The sequence below is a fragment of the Schistocerca serialis genome, chromosome 1 (genome assembly GCF_023864345.2).
Source record: "Schistocerca serialis cubense isolate TAMUIC-IGC-003099 chromosome 1, iqSchSeri2.2, whole genome shotgun sequence".
Lineage (NCBI taxonomy): Eukaryota > Metazoa > Arthropoda > Insecta > Orthoptera > Acrididae > Schistocerca > Schistocerca serialis.
Window position 1 is genome coordinate 30,126,302 of NC_064638.1, and position 18,395 is coordinate 30,144,696.

The window sequence follows — 18,395 nt, forward strand, 5'->3', positions numbered from 1 at the left end:
AGATGTTGTTGAAAGACAGGTGAGGTATGAGCAGTGGCAAATTGAAATTAGTGGAGATTGAGGCCTGGCGAGTAATGAGAAGAGAGGATATACTGAAGGGCAAGTTCCCATCTCCGGAGTTCTGACAGGTTGGTGTTAGTGGGAAGTATCCAGATAACCTGGACGGTGTAACACTGCGCCAAGATGTGCTGGCTGTGCACCAAGGCATGTTTAGCCACAGGGTGATCCTCATTACCAACAAACACTGTCTGCCTGTGTCCATTCATGTGAATGGACAGTTTGTTGCTGGTCATTCCCACATAGAAAGCTTCATAGTGTAGGCAGGTCAGCTGGAAATCACGTGGGTGCTTTCACACATGGCTCTGCCTTTGATCGTGTACACCTTCCAGGTTACAGGACTGGTAGGTGGTGGTGGGAGGGTGCATGGGACAGGTTTTACACCGGGGGCGGTTACAAGGGTAGGAGCCAGAGGCTAGGGAAGGTGGTTTGGGGATTTCATAGGGATGAACTAAGAGGTTACGAAGGTTAGGTGGACGGCGGAAAGACACTCTTGATGGAGTGGGGAGGATTTCATGAAGTATGGATCTCATTTCAGGGCAGGATTTGAGGAAGTCGTATCCCTGCTGGAGAGCCACATTCAGAGTCTGATCCAGTCCCGGAAAGTATCCTGTCACTAGTGGGGCACTTTTGTGGTTCTTCTGTGGGAGGTTCTGGGTTTGAGGGGATGAGGAAGTGGCTCTGGTTATTTGCTTCTGTACCAGGTCGGGAGGGTAGTTGCAGGATGCAAAAGCTGTTTTCAGGTTGTTGGTGTAATGGTTCAGGGATTCCGGACTGGAGCAGATTCGTTTGCCACGAAGACCTAGGCTGTAGGGAAGAGACCGTTTGATGTGGAATGGGTGGCAGCTGTCATAATGGAGGTACTGTTGCTGGTTGGTGGGTTTGATGTGGACGGACATGTGAAGCTGGCCATTGGACTGGTGGAGGTCAACGTCAAGGAAAGTGGCATGGGATTTGGAGTAGGACCAGGTGAATCTGATGGAACCAAAGGAGTTGAGGTTGGAGAGGAAATTCTGCAGTTCTTCTTCACTGTGAGTCCAGATCATGAAGATGTCATCAATAAATCTGTACCAAACTTTGGTTTGGCAGGCCTGGGTAACCAAGAAGGCTACCTCTAAGCGACCCATGAATAGGTTGGCGTATGAGGGGGCCATCCTGGTGCCCATGGCTGTTCTCTTTAATTGTTCGTATGACTGGCCTTTGAAAGTGAAGAAGTTGTGGGTCAGGATGAAGCTGGCTAAGGTAATGAGGAAAGAGGTTTTTGGTAGGGTGGCAGGCGATCGGCGTGAAAGGAAGTGCTCCATCGCAGTGAGGCCCTGGACGTGCGGAATATTTGTGTATAAGGAAGTGGCATCAATGGTTACAAGGATGGTTTCTGGGGGTAACAGACTGGGTAGGGATTCCAGGCGTTTGAGAAAGTGGTTGGTGTCTTTGATGAAGGACGGGAGACTGCATGTAATGGGTTCAAGGTGTTGATCAACGTAGGCAGAGATACGTTCTGTGGGGGCTTGGTAGCAATAAACAGCAAGAAACAAGACAAAAGCTATAAATACTTATGCTATACCAATATTGACCTACTCATTTGGAGTAGTGAAATGAAGCAACACAGACCTAGAAGCACTCAATACACTTACACGATCACAATGTCACAAATATAGAATACATCACATACATTCAGCAACTGAAAGATTCACATTAAGCAGAAAGGAAGGAGGAAGGGGATTTATCGACATAAAAAACCTACATTATGGACAGGTAGACAATTTAAGAAAATTCTTTCTAGAATGAGCAGAAACTAGAAAATACACAAAGCAATCACTCATATAAATACATCGGCTACACCACTGCAATTTCATAACCACTTCTACAACCCTTTAGATCACATAACATCAACACATACGAAGAAAGTATATTGGAAAAAGAAAACACTACATGACAAGCACCCGTATCATCTAACACATCTATAATAGTAAAATAATGTTTTGAAAATAGATGTTTCCCAGAGGTGCTAAAGTATGGAGAAATGAAACTGCTATTTGCAAAAAGGAACAAGAGAAGATGTAGGAAATTATTGTCCCATATCTCTTCTTCCACTCATGTCAGGTTTTTAAGAAGCTGCTGCTGTCCAGATTCAAAATTCTACTGAAAACTATGGGATTATTTTGAAAAATCAGTTTGGCATACAGTGTGGAAAAGCACTGTACAGATGCAATTAACAAGTTTCTTGGCAAGATTAGCACATCATTAGACAATAAGATAAAGTTGCAGGGATCTTTTGTAAGCTTCGACTCAGTAAAACATGTACTTCTTATCTGTAAACTTGATAGGTATGGAATTAGATGTAGTGTTGAGGGAATATAGAATAGTTGTAGGTAAACAAGTAGAATTCGCTCAGATACAGATTTATTCACACTTAGCTTCTACACAGATACAAGTCCGGAGGCTAACTGCCATTAGCGTCCAACATCCTGCCCAAATCCCTCTCCTCAAAGATAGCACACTTACGCACAGAACAAATATAGATATTTATGGCACTCTACGCCACATAGCCCCCCGCCACCCCACACAGTATGGAGTACGTCCCTGTGAATGGGGAGGGTGAGAAGTTAGGAAAGTAACGCACAGTTCTTCTGCATCAGGCAGAAGCGGTCGACTGGTAGGAGACCGGGGGGTGAAACCCGGTACGTCGACGGTGAAGTCAGCAAGCGACGCCGGTGGCTGAAGATGATGTCCCGTCCTGGAGTGTAGGTGTAGCACTTCGTCAGCTGGCAGGCGGAGAATCACCTTGCCAGAGGGCCTAACAAAGGCACGCAAATTTCCACACGCAGCCCTTCTGCTCAATTTAAAGCGGCACACCACACAAGATTCTGCACTTCCTCCCTCAATATTGTCACACGCGAGTACCACACACACCGTATCACCATCTACGACAACAGATAATTAATGTATGTCATCAGGGTGCACATGTGTTGTGAATTCTTGGATGGCACCTGCACGAGCAATGGTAGGGAGGCAGGGAGGTGTGGGAAAGTCGTGGCAGGGGGAAGCATCTGCTAAGAGGGGGGTGGCAGGTGCACTGGACTGCGCAGGAGACAACCTCGAGTGATCAGCTGACAGACGAGGGAACGTGACCGAAGGCAACGAGGACCCAGTGTGGATTGAACTGCATGACAAAGAGCTGTCACACGAAGATGGTAACACAATGGTAAAATCCGAGTGGTTGGCAGTTCGACTGTGAGGGCTGTGAGGAGTGAAGGCCCGAAAAGATTGGCCACTCAAATTAATGAACGTGGAGAAGGAGCAGTGCTCGGCAGAGAAGCACGCTGTGGAGAATCAATACCCGAATGCATGGTGTGGGAAGATGGATGGCCGCTCGAAGCAGGAGTGGGAGAATTAGGGGCAGAATTAGGGAGGTTCACCTGTGGCTCAATGAAAGCTAGTTTCACTCGGTTGAGTGAGACCGTGGTTACAGAGTGTTTTATGAGGAGATCCATGTTATTTTCAGAGCGTTTGACAACCTTGTAAGGACCTGTGTAGGGTGACTGAAGCGCGGCTTTGACTGAGTCGTCTCTGAGAAACACGTACTCACAAGAGTCTAGCGTGTGCGGTACGTACACGCGCGGAGGTGTATGAGCAGCCGGAGGTGGCGGCTGAATTTTGCTGCAGTGCAAGCGCACCCACTCGAGAAGTGAAGGGAGTTCAGAAGGCCATGGAAGTGGCGTCAGAGTGACTAATTCTCCAGGCAAAACCAGAGGTTGGCCATACACAAACTCGGCTACAGAACCCTTGAGGTCTTCCTTGAAAGTTGCACGAAGGCCAAGAAGCACAAAGGGCAGTGCCTCTGTCCATAGTGAGTCATGGCAACGCAGGGCAGACTTTAAGGTGCAATGCCATCGCTCAACAAGCCCATTGCTTTGGGGGTGGTATGCAGAAGTATGAATTTTGACAATACCACACATTTTACATAAGTCAGAGAAAACTGAAGACTCGAATTGTCGCCCCTGGTCAGTGGTAAGGTAAACAGGTGAGCCAAATCTAGAGATCCACGATTCTAAGAATGCTTGACTTACTGTCTCAGAGGTAATGTACGGAATAGGCACAGCCTCAGCCCACCGAGTCATCCTGTCAATAGCTGTAAACAAGTAATGGAAACCCTCGGAGGGGGGCAAAGGGCCTACGAGGTCGACATGAACATGGTGAAACCGTCCTGGTGGTTGGGCAAAACAGCCAAGGGGTGGAGAAGTGTGCCTGGAAACTTTGTTCTGTTGACACACCATGCATGCCCTTGCCCAAGACTGACAGTCACGGTGCATGTCTCTCCAGACAAACTGTTCAGCTACCAGACGGGTGGAAGCTTTGACACGGGGGTGTGCTAATGTGTGTAGTTTGTCAAAGACCTGGCGTTGAAGGGGCTTAGGAATGAATGGCCGCAATGTACCAGTCGATTCATCACACCACACTAAGTCAGATATGCCAGGGAAAGTAGAGCGTACCGGTTGGAGAGAGGAGCTGTGGTCTGAAATTAACTGCATGGTATCGGGGTCTGCCGATTGCAACCGAGGTGGGTCCGTTAAGTGTGACAGCACCAACACGCGAGAGAAAATCAGTGACCACATTGTCCGCTCCTCAGATGTAGCGAATGTCATTTGTAAATTGCAAGATGTAATCGATGTGACGAAAGTGTCGTGGGGGCGGATCAGCCGCAGGATTTTTTATGGCAGGAACCAACGGCTTGTGATCAGTGAGCACATAGAAATCTCGTCCCTCAACATCAGTTCTGAAGTGTCTTATGGCCTCGTAAGCTGCAAGTAATTCTCTGTCTAATGCTGAGTATTTCTTCTGCACGTTGTTTACCTTTTTCGAGAAAAACTGCAGGGGGGTCGTAGCATCGTTGTATGTCTGACTCAGTACTGCGCCGATAGCATTGTCACTAGCGTCAGTAGTCATAAACATTGTGGCATCCGCCCATGGGTGAGCAATAGTGACAGCGGAGGCCAACAGCTGTTTGAGTTCATTAAATGCCTTGTCCATGTCTGGTGTCCATGGTACCTGGCGGGTGCCAGAAATTTGTGGGCCAGCGAGAGCATCTGTGAGAGGAGCCTGCACCGCAGAAGCGGCTGGCAAATGTTTCCAGTAATAATTAACTGTTCCGATGAACCTGCATAATTCCTTATAGGTCTGAGGGTGTAGCATCTCGAGAACAGGCTTGATCTTGTCCTGTGGTAGTGTCAGAACGTCCGATGACACAACATAACTTAGGAATGTGACGGATGACTGGTGCAATTGAGTCTTTTTATTGTTCAGTTCAATACCAGCGGCCGCTAAAATATCTGTCATGACTTGAACACGCTCCTCACTCTGTTCCAAAGTAGAAGCAAAAACCAATATGTCGTTCATGTATACAAAACAAAAGTCTAGATGGGATAAAGTTTGATTGATGAAACGCTGCCACGTCTGGGGGGTGTTTTTCAACCCAAACGGCATAAATTTGTATTGGAACAGCCCGAAGGGAGTGGTTATGGCAGTCTTTTCAATATCCTCCAGAGCCATAGGAATCTGATGAAATGCGTGCCTACAGTCCAAAACAGAGAAGTACTTTACACCTGCGAGCGCATGATTGAATTCTGCAATGTGTGGGACCGGATATTTATCAATGATGGTGCGGGCATTTAAATGCCTATAGTCTCTGACCATTCGCCAAGTACCGTCTTTCTTTTGGTCAAACAGGATAGGACTAGCCCAGCAACTGGAAGAAGGTTCAGTTATTCCCTTTTGTATCAGATCGTCCAATTGTTCTTTTGCAATTTTCATAAATTCTGGCTTGAGGTGGCGTGGACGTTGCGATATGGGCGGCCCATTGGTTAGACGTAACCGACGAACTGTGCCATTAGTGACTACTGCAGTATCTGGCACGGCACGAGTCAGATGTCCATGAAGCGGAGCAGGCAGTGGCGGACGGGCCAAGGTGTGGCGCTGAGGGCACGGAAGTACAGGTGTGCCACCCACTCGTAGGCTGCGTAAAGGCCACACACGTGTTAACATGGGCGAGGTTGGTACACTGGTTCTTGGTAGCGGGCCGTGCCGCTACGAGCGCTGTAGGCACGAGTGGGCGTGGTCGAACAGCAGATGGCCGTAGTTCATTGCCACGAGCTTGGCAATTTAATTGTCCATTCGGAACGCAAGGAGCATGAGCACTCGGGCATACACTATCATTACAAAAGGGGGTGCTGACACAGTTTACAGAGTTCACAACATTGTCGTTAACGTGCGCGGGCACGGGAACACCAGATTGGCATGGACTGACCTTGTCTGCAGCCGATGAGTCGTCTGCTTGTAGTGCCATGAGGCGTTGTTTGTGGAGGCCAATTCGTGGTGTATGTTGTGCAGATGCAGCAGCATTTCCGTATGTTCCATCCGCAACTTTGAAGACTTGGCACACTCCACTAGCTACTTGTTTGTCCAAGATTGCAGCTCCAAGGATAGGTTTACACACTTCTTAGCACGGGACACATGTTTGGTGTTAGCCAAACTGTCACTTGGCGGAGCGAAAAGAATATGTTTGTTTGGGGGAGGGAGGGGGGGTAAAACACAGCATTTTGCACAAAATCTAGTGACAACTGATAGTGCTTGAGGAAATCAATTCCGAGAATAGGTTCTTCAATTGTTGACACTAGAAACGTCCACTCCAACTTGCACTCGGGCGAAAGTTTCACTGTATAGAAAGTGGAACCCAAACACTGTAGGGTAGACAAGTTCACTGCACAAAGTACTGTTTTGTGTGGTTGCACTTTATTGGTTGCTAGGCGAACCGGCAGCAAAGAGACATCTGCTCCAGTGTCTACCAGAAACCATACACCTGATCGTAAATCGTGAACATAGACTCGACCACACTTACTGTTGTTGTCCGAAACGGAGTGCAACGTGGGATGGTGCCTGTTGTTTACATCGCAGGAGGTGGCACCGTAGCCTACCTGTAGTTGGAGTGTGGGTAAGAACACGGTGACTGGCATTTGCGAGCTTGCTCCCCAAATCTCGCATGGCAGAAACAGTAAGGTTGGGCGGGCCTGTGCTCCTGTGGGTAGTTGCTAGGTGATGGAGTATGTGCCCCAGAGTCTTCCACAGTGGCCGATGCACTGTCGTTGCAGGGAGTTGAAGGTGCAGGCAGGGCGGCTAGTTTAACAAACTTGTTATTAGCAGCACCAGACAAGGGCGTGGCGTCAGAAAGCGTCTTAGTGTGGTCACCTCCAGAATGCAGTGCATGGAGCTCATGTTACCTGGCGGAGTATGCTCTGTCGGTGGCGCGTAAACGTTCATTTACTGGCCTATCTTCATACGCAGAGATTGCAGTCTGGACAGGCAAAGGCAGCTTTTCAGTCCAGATTTCTGAGAGCGTGTCATCAGGTATAACTTGCTCATCGACGAGGAGACGGATGCACTGCCACAGCTGGGACGGAGACCTGTAGCCGAGACGCTCTTCGTAGATGAGCTGTCGCACATTTTCTCTCCTGGTTTTAGAGATGCGCTCCAGTATCGTCTGTTTCGCCACAGCATACTTCCCTGCTGGGGGGGTGCTTTGACCAGATCGTAAATTAAATCGACGCGGTCATGAAGATGGTTCATGAGGCAGGCGAAGCGTGCGTCATCGTCCAAAGCACAGACATTGAATGTTTGCTCAACCAGGTTAAACCAGAACTCTGGGTGAGCAGGTTTGAAGTCCAGTAATTTCAGCAGATTCGGCACTGCAGTAACTGCGGAGGTGCGCCTATTACTTCAGACGGAAGTAGAGCATGCAGAAGATAGCATGTCCGAATTATTGGCGTCCCGTAATGCGGGAATTCGCGAAATTCACTTCACGCCGGGGGGGGCGGCTGAGAAGCGACGGACGCTCGAACGGTGTGAGGATCGTAGTCAAAATGTGCATTCTCATTGACATGGTAGCTCGGAGAGAAGCCACAAGTGCTTAAGTATGCCGGTGAATGTCCGTTATGCACACAGTATTCACTCGACCGTGAGTGGTGGGGCTGGTTGTAGATGTCGGAGTAATTATTGTCCAGCACACAATTGTTGACTTGATTAGAAGCAACACAAGGATCCCACACACGTCCACTAGGTTGCACACTCGGTGTGATATTTGCTGTTTGGCGAGCATTGAACACCTGTTGACTAGCCGGCGCGGAAGGATACACACGTGGCGGGAACTGATTTGAGTTTGAATTTACTACTGGATATTCCAAAGTAGCAAAACCTCGCTCGACACCACGAACTGTATTGAATTGTGGATTCGACACAGGAGTAGTAATGTTCCGACCAACACTCTGTGGAGAACACGTGGGAAGGTCTAGGCTAACAAAGCCAGAGTCCATGACCGTTGGCAGTTGGAAGAAACTATCGGCACTCGATTAATTCTACTGCATGTTCTGGCTGAAGGATTCCGAAGATTCTTGCGGCATGTCCACTATGACGGCAGGAGTGCTGGAGAGATGTTGCTGAAATCTGGGTGGTGGTGAGTGTTGAAAGGCCATTGTCTGGAGCTGAACAAAGGCCCTCGCGGTAGGCGCGTAAATAACCTTCGGGCGGTAACTCAGACGTGTATTACACAGAAAACGGGGTCACCAGTGTGGGAATATGGAATAGTTGTAGGCAAACAACTAGAATTCACTCAGATACAGATTTATTCACACTTAGCTTCTTCACAGATACAAGTCCAGAGGCTAACTGCCGTTAGCGTCCAACATCCTGCCCAAAGCCGCTCTCCTCAAAGATAGCACACTTACGCACAGAACAAATATCGATATTTATGGCACTCTACCCCACAATAGCATAGGAAATGCAGTGTCTCTCTGTTCTATTTACATTCACATGAGATGCCTGTCCCACTAAGATGGATGCTGCTTGAGGCACTTAATGTCACTGCAGAATATCTGTACATTTTCATCAATGCCCCATTATGTTAATTCATTCCAAACAACATTTGCTTTCTCTTTACTAGAATAAATAACTATAAATAAATAAATGGTTTTTTATTTGTCCATAATAACTTTTAAGTTGGGGACATAGTCTGTTTATAAACATATGAACATTAATAAGAGTTAAGAAATAAAGATAATTTATTCACAGTATCATTAAAACTCCTTGATGGAGTACAAACATATAGCACTTAACTATTGCTTTAATATTGTCTGAAATATGTTTCCATTCAACTGTTTTATATTATTTGGCAGTTTGTTATAAAAATATCTTCCAACAGAAAATGGACTATGGTCTGTTGCTGTTGTATTACTAAATTTTATGTGGAAATACTCTCTTTTTCTTGCATTATAATTATGGGTTTCACTATTGATTATACTATGTTCCGTATGTCCTTTCACAAACAGTATAGTCAGGAGAACATACAATGAATACACTGTTAGTATGTTATATTTAATGAAGTATTCTCTAGAGGACTCAAGTTTATTAATATTAGCTATTATCCTAATTGCTCTTTTCTGGGGTCTCATAACCGTATCCATGTATGCCATTGGTGGCCCACCCCAAATCTTGATACCATATTGAAGGTTGGTGAGTATGATTCCAAAATAGATTTTTCTTAAGACAAGTGGTGCTATTATGCCAGAAAGACGTTTAAGCAGGCAGGTGTTACAGAATATTTAGTTACACATATAACTGGTGTGCTCCTTCCATGTAAGATGTTCATCAACTGTAACACCCAGGAATTGTTTCAACTGATAGCTCTGGCTCAGTAACCACTTGTCTTGACTTATAATTTAGCAGAAACTCCATCAGAATTGTCTTGTCCTTTTGTAGTACCAATTTGTTTTTGGTGAGATATTCTGTGATGAGGCTAATGTTCTCTGTATTATTTTGCACTGCTAACTGTTTTGTAGAGGAGGTATCGTCGGCATAATTTACTAGGTTTGGATTTTGTGGAATTATTTTAGTATTGATGTACACAACAAACAAAAAAGGCCCAATAATGTTTCTCTGAGGGACTCCACAGTTAAGAATTTTATAAGATGATTTTACTGTTTGTGTATGTCCCCCAGTTGTATGATACAGCTTAACACATTGTCTCCTGTCAGAAAGGTAGGATCTTAACAAGTATATTGGCACTCTTCTGACTCGATAAGTTTCTAATTTATATAGAAGAATGGAATGATTTACAGAGTCAAAGGCCTTGGATAGGTCTATAAAGGTGCCAATGACTTCATTTCCATCATCAAGTTTATCCAGTACCACTTGAAAAAAATGTATCTACAACTGTTATTGTAGACCTGCCCTTCCTGAAACCATGCTGCAAGCTTTTTAGTAAATTGTAATTCCAGAAAAATTATTCAAGTTGATCAATAAGTAAGTTTTCAAATAACTTACTGAGTATTGACAGCAATGAAATAGACCTATAATTTTGCAGATTGGTAGTAATTCCGTTTTTTTGCACTCACTACTGCATTCTCAGAAATATGGCTGATATGTCGTCCCAACCACTGAGTGTATTTGCTTTTAAGTTGTAAATGATTTTCAGGATTTCCAATTCCGTAACACACCTCAAGAAGAATGAATTACTGGCATTACTGGGATTTAATGCCTACGATGGGTCAATCACATCCTCCCTACTTATCTTACTAAATTGTTCAATGAAGCTCTCACATATTTCCTTAGGTTCAGTCAGGAATTTTTCATTGTCTCTAATCACTATGTTGTTGCACACTGCATTGTCACTTCCCCTGCTTTCCTTGTTTACTATATTGCTAATATTGGTGGACTACCTCATCGTTTCTGCATACATTTGTGCTTTTAATGTCTTGAGTGCTTCACTATAGGGTTGTCTACAAGTTTTGTGTGTAGATTGGAAACACAGCAGTTAGGTATCTCTAAAAAGAATATATAAATTCTCCATATCTTCCATTAATTTTATCAGATTGGAGGGAAGTTTAAGATTCTGGGAACTGTCAGTTTTCCTTAGTTTTTTTACCACTGGGCATGCCTGATTAAGACAATGGGTTAACATTGTATAAAATCTGTCCCACTTTTTATTGATGTCTTCTGTTTCATATGGACCTACCTGATTCCAGTTTATGTATCCCGGGGTTTCATTTAACGTATGATAATCTAGATTTCTTTTATAGGTAAATAGCTCTCCATGAGATTCTATTTCTTTGTCTGTATGAGGCTCTAGAACTAATGCACTATGATCTGAAATGTGGCTCTTGATGGTTCAAACTACAAGGTCTTCCTTGCTTAAGTTTGCAATAACGTGGTCAATACATGTTAGAGCATCACACATTATTCTTGTTGCTGTGGAATTCACATGGGTGTAATTATAAGACTGTGATGTATCAATATATCTAAGATAATTAACACTATTAGTTAAGGAGTCAACGTTCACATTGCCTACCGTTAAAGTGTGATTTTTATGAAATGAGAGTTTATCAGCAAGTTCCTCTACATGACAAAAGAATTCTTCCATATTACTGTTAGGGGATCTGTACAGGCTACCTACTATTAACCTGCTTTTTCTGAGCTTAATTTTTATTTCAGTTGTTTTAAACACTATCCACATGCAAATTTATCTACCCAGTAATTTTTTTTTTGCATTGGACATTACTTTTGGCATAAATACGAACACCACCACCTTTATGTTGCTTATTACAATACACACTTTCAGTTTTATAATTACTTAAATTAATACCACACATTTCCTCAGTTTTGCACCCTAGTTCATTCACAAGATAAATATGAGGACTACTTGTCACTTAGAAAATTTGTTCAATTTTGTTAGTAATATATTGGAAGTTCTTTGATATTGTTTCGAGTTTACCATCATTTATGATTTTGTCATCAAGTACTTTGCCTTCGCATATGCATAGTAAAAGTTGTTTTACTCTAAAAAAGTTTCTGTAGGACTGCTTTCACTTATGAACGAATTGTTTTTATATATAAGGCTTTTCTGTTTAATCCTTTCTTTTATTATTTGATTTAATTTTTCACACAAATAAAGTCTTCCTGCATATTTCAAGTCCGACCCATGGTTAGTTTGCTGACCTCTATCCAACTTTCCTATAACTAGAACTGAGCTATACAGTTTGAACGTAGTGCCTTAATTATAATATTTGTTTTTCTTATTTCCTTGTTTACATCCAAGTTATAGGTCGGGTCATGCCGATGCGGGACAGTAGCGACAATCAAGTTTTTCTGCTTATTTTATTCAAGGAAATTCTGCAGAGCTTCAATGGAGACATCAGCTTCATTACTTCCCACATTATTCCCACCACTTACATAAACTATAAAATCATTGCTACACAGCAATTTAATTTTCAAATCAGCATCTTGTACAATGTTTTCTGTTTTTGTGCCGGGTGCCACAACACTGCTCACTTGAAGATGTTTGCTTGAGTTATTTAGGATTTCAGCTAGATTTCTTCCATGGCTATATGAGAGTAAAATCACATTGCACTTTCATGTGTGTTTTGGAGTACCAGAATTATGGAGTTCATTGAAGGAGTCACGGACTGCATTGCCATGATAATGTTCGCACTGTGAACTTTTCCTGTAATCCTTATTAACTGTCTGTTTTTCATTAGTTTTTGAGAGCTGATTACACTTAATTACAGTAGTTTTCAGAGATTCATTATAGTTTTTTTTACTAAGGATCTGGTGTTGTATCTCATTTTCATATTTATCAGTGTGTTTGTTTCAAAATTACATTTACTAAGTTCGTTATCAAGTTATGTAAATTTACTGCCACCATTGCAACCACTTATTGAGATTACACTATACCTGTTTTTATCAACAAATTTCTGTTCATCTGCCATGATTGATAACTTTTTGCTTTTAAAGCACTTACTTGTTTCCAGTCTTGCAGTTAAGGCCTACTTGTTTGGAGGTCAGGAACTCGTGGTGTCTGTATTTTCACAGCACTGAATTTTCACTTGTTTGGTGGGCGTTTTTACATCTTAATGCATTCATTATGAACTAAATGATTAATGGAAAATCTCATATAAAGACGTGAAACAAATACTAACAAAGAGATAGAGGGGCTGGCCAGTACTTACCTCAGCTCAGTACAACCGATAGATACACAAAAAACAGAACCAAAAATTTACATTCCTAGCTTTTGGAACAAATGTTCCTTCATCAGGGAGGAGAGAGGGGAAAGAAAGGGAAGAAGGGAAAGTAGATTCAGTTACTCACAACCCAGGTTATGAAGCAACAGGGAAAGGAAAACAGGGAGGGTAGCAAGGATGGAGGCATGGTTGTCAGATGGAAGCCAAAGATATTCTACTGTAAGTACTGTGCCAGCTTCAAACCAAAGAGGATGCATACAGAAGTAAAGAGGTATATAGTATAAAGATAAACACAACTATGTAGGATGAAAAGATGCGTGAATTGCTAAAGAGGAAAGGGAAAGAGGAGAAGACTGAAGAGTAAATGGGAGTGAGGTTGTTTAACGTAGGTTCAGTCCAGGGGGATGGCGGGATGAAAGGATGTATTGGAGTGCAAGTTCCCATCTCCGCAGTTCAGAGGGACTGATGTTGGGTGGGAGAAGCCAAATCGCACATACAGTGTAGCAGGTTCCTAGGTCCCTAGAATTATGCTGGAGGGCATGCTCTGCTACTGGGTATTGGACATCTCCTAGGCGGACAGTTTGTCTGTGTCCATTCATGCGCTCAGTCAGTTTAGTTGTCATACCGATGTAAAAGGCTGTGCAGTGCAGGCATGTCAGTTGATAAATGACATGTGTAGTTTCACACGTGGCCCTGCCTTGAATTGTGTATGTTTTACCAGTAGCGGGGCTGGAGTAGATGGTTGTGGGGGGATGCATGGTGCAGGTTTTGCAGCGGTGTCGGTTACAGGGGTAGGAACCGCTCGGTAGAGAACGTAGTCTGGGAATATTGTAGGGTTTAACAAGGATGTTATGAAGGTTAGGGGGGCAACAAAAGGCAACTCTGGGTGGTGTGGGGAGAATTTTGTCAAGGGATGATCTCATTTCAGGGGTTGACTTGAGAAAGTCATATCCTTGGCAGAGTAATTTGTTGATGTTTTTGAGGCCAGGATAATATTGGGTGACAAGGGGGATGCTTCTGTGTGGTCTGGGGATAGGAACAATGTTGTTGGATGGGGAGGAATGTATTGCTCAGGAGATCTGTTTGTGGACAAGGTCTGCAGGATAGTTGCGGGAGAGGAAAGCACTGGTTAGGTTATTGGTGTAATTGTTGAGGGATTCGTCACTGGAGCAGATACGTTTACCACAAATACCTAGGCTGTAGGGAAGGGAGTGTTTGATGTGGAATGGATGGCGGCTATTAAAGTGAAGGTACTGTTGTTTGTTTGTGGGTTTGATATGGACAGAGGTGTGGATGTGAGCTTCAACAAGATGAAGGTCAACATCCAGGAAGGTGGCTTGGGTTTTGGAGAAGGACCAGGTGAAATTCAGATTCGAAATGGAGTTGAGGTTATGGAGGAAATGAAGGAGTGTTTCTTCACCATGAGTCCAGACCACAAAGATGTCATCTGGCACAGTACTTACAGTAGAATATCTTTGGCTTCCATCTGACAACCATTCCTCCATCCTTGCTACCCTCCCTGTTTTCCTTTCCCTGTTGCTTCATAATCAGGGTTGTGAGTAACTGAATCTACTTTCCCTTCTTATCTTTCTTTCCCCTCTCTCCTCCCTGATGAAGGAACATTTGTTCCGAAAGCTAGGAACATAAATTTTTGGTTCTGTTTTTTGCGTATCTATCGGCTGTACTGAGCCGAGGTAAGTACTGGCCATCCCCACTATCTCTTTGTTAGTATTTGTTTCACATCTTTATATGAGATTTTCCATTAATCATTTAGATCACCTATATGGTCCACATCCTTCATTGTTTTGTCCCTTTTGTTAGCTATCACTTACATCTGTCATCTTAACACTTTCTCTTCTTCAGTGTTTTATATATACATAAATAAATATTTTCGTTACCAACTGTGCCAGTTTCATCTTCCTCCTATTATCTTGTTTCGTTTATAGTCCACTTCTCTTTTTTTGTTTATTGATTTATTTATTTAACATTACATAGTTTTAACATTCGTTATTCGCTGTTTTCCAGCCAACAATCATTGCCAACAATCTCTTCCACACCTACCAGTATCATCCATTTCCGTCGATTTCATGTTGCTGGCGATATTTTTGCGCCATTGGTTATGTTTCTCTGCCACAGGAAAATTTTCTCTGGGACATTTCTGCGCCTCCCGCGATCTTCTTTGCAGCGCGCGCGATCTTTTTTGCAGCACACGCGATCTCTTTTGCGGCACGCGCGATCTTTTTTTCGCCACTCGCTATCTCTGTTGTTGACCAACGTGTGTTCTTTTCCCCTGATCTGGACATACTTGCTTGGTCTTGTCAACTTTTTCCGTATTTTTCTTATTTAGTGGTCTTCCTTTGGTATTGAACATTACCAACACAATTTCTTTCTTTCTTTCTCGTCCTTTCCTCCATGTTTTATTCCTTCTTATGATTACCATTTTAACTTTAGTTATTTAATTTCCCTACCCACCAGTTACCCACTATGTACACTAATCCTATACCACATTATTTACATTCATTCCGGAAACATGCATTCACCGTAGCCAAACTGCAATCCCACATTCTTTTCCTCCGGTCCTGCTTAACCTTTAGAATTACCCCTAAAGGACTTACCTTAAAAGTTCCCATCTCTGGGTGCAATTCCTCCTTCCACCAGTCTCTCCTGGACTTCCAGAACCTTCAATCCTTAGCCCTTACCCAACTTGTCCTGAATCTCTACACTACTTCATGTAACCACCACTCCCAACAGCTCCTATCTCTCTTCAAAGTCCTCCACCTCTCAAACCCTTGCTTGGAGAACACACTCAGGAACATCCTAGAAGCCAGCTGCAAACTTGAGTTCCATGCCACACACCACCTGAAAAAACTATCCACAGTGCTAGTGCAACACCTAAGAAGTGGGGTCCCACTCCCTATCCCTCACAAACACCAACCACAACAGAACCTTCAACAAACCCCCCTCATAGCCAACAAACCTAGCCTAGCCACCCTACTCAATCTCCCCATCCCAGCACATACCCCACACAGACCAAATCTCAACTATAACCACAGTCAAATGCCACATATCACCAGTCCCAATTCAGTTCTAAACCTCTCATCCAGGTCCCTCTCTCCTCCAGAGACATCTGTTCTATCAAAAGGCTTAACCTTTAGCCCCACACCTAAATTCAACCACACTGCCCTGGTTAAAGATCTCCTCTCATTCACCCGGAACCTCAACTGGAAGTATCACTTCACTACCCAACCAAACACAGCCCCCAAATACTAGACCCAGTGTTGAACCCTATCTAGAACAGTTCCGACTGCCTTCTCAAAGGGATCCTCCTCCCCTCCCCCAAAACCATCCCTTGCAGACATTTCAGGAATTCCTCACATCCAGTGTTGCCTCCCAGCCCTTCTTGAAGAACATCCCAACAATCCCCAACATCACCCCAGCTGAATCCCGTGCCATTAAGGAGCTGAAAATAGACCGCTCTATTGTCATCCTCCCGGTGGATAAAGGCTCCACAACTGTCATACTTGACCGTGTGGAGTATGTGGCAGAAGGACTGCGTCAACTCTCCAACACCTCAACCTACAAAGCTGTTACCCAGAATCCCATTCCCTCCATCCAGACTGAGCTGCAGAAATTCCTCAAAATCCAAGGTCCCTCACAAGGCCTCACAATGGCTTCCATAGACTTACTCACTCCACCTGAGCCACGTACCCCTACCTTTTACCTGTTACCCAAAATCCACAAAGAGAACCATCCTGACCGTCTCATTGTAGCAAGCTTCAAAGCTCCAACAGAACGTATCTTAGCTCTGGTAGACCAACACCTCCAACCTATCACCCGCAGACTCCCATCCTAGATCAAAGACACATACCACTTCCTAGAACACCTCAAATCCATTCCCACTCCTCTCCCACCTGAAACCTTTCTTGTCACCATAGATGCTACATCCCTTTACACAAACATCCCACATACCCATGGTCTCTCTGCCCTTGAGCACTACCTCTCCCAACGGTCCGCCCCGGTAGCTGAGTGGTCAGCGTGACAGACTGTCAATCCTAAGGGCCCGAGTTCGATTCCCGGCTGGGTCGGAGATTTTCTCCGCTCAGGGACTGGGTGTTGTGTTGTCCTAATCATCATCGTTTCATTCTCATCGACGCGCAGGTCGCCGAAGTGGCGTCAAATCGAAAGACCTGCACCAGGCGAAAGGTCTACCCGACGGGAGGCCCTAGCCACACGACATTTCCATTTTTACCTCTCCCAACGCCCACCCGAAGATCTTCCAAAAACCTCGTTCCTTATCACACTTACCAACCTCATTCTCACCCATAATTACTTCATTTTTGAAGGCCAGACCTACAAACAAATCAGGGGAACAGCCATGGGAACTAGGATGGCTCCGTCCTATGCCAACCACTTCATGGGCCGCATGGAGGAGGCTTTCCTTAAGACCCAACAGCTGCTTGCCCTGGCCTGGTGTAGGTTTATAGATGACATCTTTGTGGTCTGGACTCTTGGTGAAGAAACACTCCTTAATTTCCTCCATAACCTCAACTCCATTTCGAATCTGAATTTCACCTGGTCCTTCTCCAAAACCCAAGCCACCTTCCTGGATGTTGACCTTGTAATGGTCGCCTAGTCGTTGATATAGCTAATTGCTGTAATCGCGCTATTTCACTCCCATTTACGGAGCTTGTTAGCACTTGATGTTAGGTTGGCGCCATTAAAATGCGTTGTAGTAATCGCTGCTGCTTGCTGGATCGCTGCTGAGTCTCGATGCTGATGCTGGCTCTAAATCTGGTTGTCTAGGGTTAAAAACATGAGGTCCCGTGTTTTTTATGTGCTTTTGATGATAAAGAACGAGCGAAACCAACAAATATGTAACCTTCAAATATTTATTATGGTGGCCATCTTAATTCTACTGTCTACCAAAGACCAAGACACACTACAAAGTAGTACTTCCATTACATGATCTTTGCATTGTTTATCCACCTCAAACAATAACACACAAACACACTTTACCAGAGTGACATTCCGACTGCCCCCCGACTGTTCTTGCTGCTTGTATTTATAACATTGTCAAAGAACTACTAAAAAGAGATATAGTTTACAAGTCACATGTACATCTGTTATCATAATTTGTGCAGAAAAGTTATTAATTTGTATCGAGTGACATAATTTAACATGTTATTAAAATGACAGACAGATTTGTAGACTTGACAGAATAATTCTTTGTTACAAAAAGGCCGTTTTTTAGAAGTTTGTCAATTGACTTCTCTAATT

At 44.0% G+C, this 18,395-nt stretch overlaps 1 protein-coding gene across 1 annotated transcript in view; it reads right to left on the reverse strand.

The window, feature by feature from the left end:
* Window positions 1-16,715: 16,715 nt before the first annotated feature.
* The window catches only part of LOC126461098 (uncharacterized), a 666,251-nt gene continuing 664,571 nt past the window's right edge, over window positions 16,716-18,395 (reverse strand). Inside the window, exon 3 of the mRNA XM_050095970.1 lies at window positions 16,716-16,938. The gene's annotated coding sequence lies outside the window, so the exon portion shown is untranslated. The remainder of the gene's footprint in view (window positions 16,939-18,395) is intronic.